This window comes from Myodes glareolus, chromosome 20 (genome assembly GCF_982192425.1).
Source record: "Myodes glareolus chromosome 20, mMyoGla1.1, whole genome shotgun sequence".
Taxonomy (NCBI): domain Eukaryota; kingdom Metazoa; phylum Chordata; class Mammalia; order Rodentia; family Cricetidae; genus Myodes; species Myodes glareolus.
The window spans coordinates 11,213,356-11,218,724 of NC_142045.1; the positions used below are offsets into that span (position 1 = coordinate 11,213,356).

Genomic DNA, 5,369 nt, shown 5'->3' on the forward strand with positions numbered 1-5,369 from the left:
AGTTTGGGCCACTAGATATGTTTCCTTTGGCCTTCACAGTTCTGTCTTAAAAATTTAATTAGTTATGGTGCTAAAAAACAAACAAACAAAAAAATCTTACCAGAGAGATTGCTTAGTGGATAAAGGTACTTGTTACCAAGTTTGATGACCTGAGTTTGAGCCCATGGTGGAAGGAGAGACCAACTTCGGAACTCTTGAATGTTGTCTTCTGACTTCAACATACATGTTATGGCATGTATATGCCCCAACTCATTTGAATATACAAGTAATAGTAACAATAAAATAATAATAATAATAATTCCTAAGAAAAACTAAAGTGGACTGAGGAATGATGCTTAAGATTGACTTCTGGCATCCATAAGTAAGTACGAACACATAGATGTGTACCCCCACAAGCAGACACATGCACAAACATGCATTATAAAATCTTTGAAAAAACATGAAGATCTGGTATTGGGCTTACATGCCAAACAGTGCACTGAAGTGCAGTCTAGGCTTCAGTGTTGAACCTGAACATCTTTCAAGTGGTGGAGAAAAGCTCTAAATTTTATTGTCTTAGTTAGGGTTTCTATTGTTGTGAAGGGACACCGTGACCACAACAGCTCTTATACAGGAAACCATTTAATTGAGGTGGCTTACATTTTAAGAGGTTTAGTTGGTTATCATCATGGTGGGGCACGGTGGCATACAGGAAGACAGGGTGCTGGAGAAGTAGCTGAGTGTCCTACATTGTGGCTTGCAGGCAACAGGAAGTGGTCTGAGATACTGAGTGTGGCTTGAGCCTATACGGGACCTCAAAGTCTGTCTCCATAGTGACACACTTCTACCAAGAGGGTCATATGCATTCTAACAAAGCTGCACCTCCCAATAGTGCCACACCCCTTGAGGTCCATTTTCTTTCAAACCACCACACCCACTAAAATGATCTTCCCCAATGTCTGGTTAGTTTACCCTTCCTCTGCTCTGTGACTCAAGTAACCTTTGCTAAACATTTGAATTTGTTGCTCTGATCCTCTCCAATCTACTCATTTCAACAATAGAAACAGAGGCTCAGATTAAAGAGATGCAGCAAGCAGTGAGTGATCCCTACAGGGCTACCTGGTGCAGTGTCCAATGCTGTCAGTTTCTTTCCTTCAGGGGTTGAAGGAAGAGAAGCTTTGATGGTGCTTGGGTGGAATAGGAGAGCCCCGGAGGGGTGGAGAGCAGCTTTGGGCATCTGAAATCATTGCTGGGGAAGTTCTCATGGTAGGCAGAACGAACAAGCATTCCTTACTTCATTATTTTGAAATTCCACATTGGGCTTGAAATCTTTGTTGGGAAAATGTTGTTCTAGTGATGATTTTGGTTGACTTTTATTTATTTATTTATTTATTTATTTATTTATTTTTAAACTATAAGTCCCATTTTATTTTTCCAAGGTGTTCTCTTCTATCTTTATGAAGCCACTTTACATGGGCTTTGGTGGAGGTCGTGGGGCAGCACCAGCAGGTCTAAATTGTGGTGGGGGTGTTCGGTCCTTCCGAGCTTCCGGAGATCGATTCCCGACTACCTTGCTATGGATAGCACAGCTCACACAGTAATGCAGCTTGACATAGAGTTTGGGGAGCACATAAGCGTCGAAGACACTTGCTTCAGATATGTCCCTGAGGGCGGTGGCCTCTACGATGTTCCGAATGACGAACTTCTTAATGGCCTTGTCCTTGGGCACGCGGCGGGTGCAGTTAGTGCAGCGAATTGGCTGCACATGGCCGCGGCTCTTTTTGGCTTTTTTTGGTCATCTTGGAGCCAAGTCCCAAAAGAGCTTTGGTTGACTTTTAAATGTATCAAAATATCTCAAGATCGAAGGAAGCTGAGGTCGCCTCTACCCTGGTGGTTGTAGCTGCTTGGACGTAGAGTCCTCTCTAGGCCTATTAACGATTAAAGGTTTGCTCGCCAGTTTGAGGCATTCCAGGAAGTGAGAGGTCCTTTAGAAGGAGGATACCTACTGGGAGGTCTTAGGTCATTGAGCCTATGTTTTGAAGGGGATAGTGGGACTCCAGCTTTTCTGTCTCTTTGCTCTCCGGACAGTGAGAGTATTTTTGTCTGGTATTCCCACAATGATGTGTTTCTTCATTGCAGACCCCAAAACAATGGGCCAAGGGATCATAATAACCTCCAGAAGAGTGAGCCAAAATAAAACAGGTTTATGTTTTCACCGAATTTTATTTTGCGTTTTAAACTTGTGTATGTATGTCGATGCACGCACTCACGTGTGTAGATGAAAGAGGTCGGCTTTAGACGTCTTCCTCAGTTACTGTCCACTTGAAGCTCTGCGAGCTGTCTCCTGAATCTGCAGCTCACTGATTAGGCTAGGTCCACAGACTGTCAAGATCCTGGGAGCTGTCTGCTTCTGCCCTCCCCAGGGCGGGGGTTACAGATGAATGCTTCCATGCCCAGCTTTCATGTGAGTACCGGGGATCTTTAAAGCTTTTTTATGCCAGGCTTTTGTCACCGTTAAAGAAATCTGATTGACACAGTGGCCAAGTCTTCATTTAAAAATATTAATCTCAAAGTTTTCAGTTGATGTATTATTTATTCTTATTAAAAAGATATGGTGTTGAAGTGTGATATATGCATAGTATGTGAATCTATCAAATAAAGAACAGAGGAATTACCCTTTTAATCTCCTCTAGTATTCTTTCCTCCCTAGCGCAGATAACTGGATAAACCCCAAACCTTCGCATTCTAGGCGACGAATTAACCACCAGGCTATAGATCTACTTTGAAGCATTATCCTTTTAAAAAGATTTATTTTATTTTAAATCACACGAATATGCATGTGGGTATTTCCCCCCGTGCGTATGGGTGCCCACAGAGTCCAGAAAAGGGCATCAGATCCCCTGGAGCTGTAGTTTTCGGTGATCGTGAGCTGCCCAACTTGGCTTCTGGGAACTGAACTTAGGTCCTTGCAAGAGCAGTGTGTGTGTTAACGACTGAGCCATCTCTCTAGCCCTCCTTCCTTGGTTTTTGGAGACAGGAATTGCACTCTGCAGCCTAGGCAGGCCTGCTACTTACTTTGTAGCTTAGGCTGTTTTAAAGTCATGGACATTCTCCTGCCTCAGCATTGCAAGTGCTGGGACTACAGGTGAACCTCCTCACCTGTTTTTGAATGTTACCATTTGTATGTATCAGAAAACTTTCAACTTTTCTGGCTACTTTGTAGTAAATGGTACACCATGGCCATTCTGCTCCACCATATATTAGAACAGTTCCCCATCAAGCTGGGGTTCGCGGTTCATTTCCCATTCCTCTTCTTTTTCTTGCCTTTTTAGTCTCTAGTTAAAATTTATGCTACTTTCTATTTATGGAGTTTTTAGTCTCCACAAACGAGCCATCACTCATTTGCAGTCACATGCAATGTTCTCTTTTCCATTGTTCTGCCAGTGGAACAGGGGCTCCATCTGGCCTAGGACTCCTATGTGCCTCAGGCTGGCCTTGAGGTGAAATTCTGTAGTGGTTTGTCCAAAGTGCAGCAGAGCTTCTTGTAGGCAGATAGATGGTCACTGTGAACACCAACCAGCGAGAAGCATGCTGAACATGCTCAGTCTCGCATTTCCAACACATTTTGTTGAAACTGTGTTGTTTGAGCTTATCAGTGCAAAAGTAAAACCTGTGTGTGCCAAGCCTTCGTTTTCAGGGATTCTCAGACTTTGTCTTGGGTTGTCCTACATGTTTTGAATGTGTGTCCATCCGACTCTTCCCACATAACTCAAAGAATAATGTTTCAACCCCCAAAGCCTCACTATGGCTCTTCTCTGTGTTAGGAATGTGGATTTGAATTTCGGGGTCAAGGTGCCTCACTGACCCAACTGCTTTCCCATTTTTTTTCCTCCTTCATACTGCAAAACCCAGCTGTACCATGTTGCTCCTAATGCGCAGAAGGGGACTAGATTGCTGCAACCTCATGGATATTGTTCACTTATTCTTTCCCTGCCTGGAATATAGACTTCCCTCCCCATGACTCTTGGGCTGAGTCTTTACCTGGTAAGGAATTTCTGGATTCATTTCTAATAACCTCCCCTAGGAGACCCTGGGATGAACCATTCCTCTAAGCATCTCCTTGACATCTTGCACCTTATTTTTTATGTGGCTCCAATACTGAACTGTCAGCTCTTAACTTTCTGTGTGGCGCCTTCTACTTGACCATGCGCTCTGTGAGGGCAGGATCTGTGACTAGCTGGATGACAGCTTTGCATCTTAGTAGGTGGTGTTAATATCAATACACATTGCCTGATGAATGAATAAATAAGGTATCATGGGAAGGCAGAAATATTTAAGAAGTCAGTTCAGCAAACAAAATCTACAAAGCAAACTTTTTATCTATATTATTAGTGATTTTTCTTTTTTCGTTTGGCATGCTTAATCTTTTATAAAAATTTTATTGATTCTTTGTGGATTTCATCTCATGTGCTCAGATCCCCCTTACCTCCCTGTTTCCTCGAATCCACACTCTGCCCTTGCAGCCTCCTCTCAAAACAAAACAAAACACACACACACACACACACCAACCAAAAAGCAGAAACAAACCAAATTTAAAAGAAAAAAAATCAAAAACCAAATAAAACAAATAAGCAAAACAAAACAGAAGAAACAAAAGCAAATCAAAACAACAAAGACAGAAGAGTCTTGACGTGGAAGCTGTAGTGTGGCCTGCTGAGTCACACAGCTTTCCCTTTCGTTCATTCATCTTTGCTTGCAAGGGCTCATTGCCAAGAGTCATTGGTCTGGCCCAAGGCCTCTGACTTCTGCTACAGCACCGATAAAGGGGTCACTCTCATGGGGGCTCCTCTTGGATACCCTATCATGGAGCTCCTGCCATTTTGGATCTGCAGTTCAACCCTTTCACATGGTCCAGCAGTCCACAGATGGGTTGAATGTTGGTACGGGCCAACTCAAAGGCTTGGTTCTGGGCCTGGGTGGTAGCTGGGTTGGTCAGCCTGCCAGCCTTCCCTCACCCTTACTACTCAGGCGAGCTCTCCAGCACTGCCTCGGCTAGCTAGCCCAATGCAGCCTGCAGCAAGGCGCAGGCTACTTCTCCGGCTCTCAGGTCCTTGGATCCTGTTCACTTACACTCATGCCACTAGGCCAGCATTACTGTCTTGCCCAGGCGAGGTGCAGGTCCTTCGGGGGACAAATGAGGGAGGTGGGCAGGGTCAGTTCTCTGGCTCGCATGCCGTTAGGGCTGCCTCACCAGAACCCTAACAGCAGGGTCAGCTTTAGTATGCTCCTCAGGGGTGCAGAGCCCGCTTTCTTGTGTGCTGCAACAAGGGAGGGGCAGGGTTAGCGCCCCCATCTTTGTGACTCCTGGGCCAGCTCCCTCACCTGCTGCA

The 5,369-nt window shown here is 44.5% G+C and overlaps 1 pseudogene; it reads right to left on the bottom strand.

Moving 5' to 3' along the window:
- Positions 1-1,406: 1,406 nt before the first annotated feature.
- LOC148118775 (small ribosomal subunit protein eS26 pseudogene) lies at positions 1,407-1,774 on the bottom strand (annotated as a pseudogene).
- Positions 1,775-5,369: the final 3,595 nt, after the last annotated feature.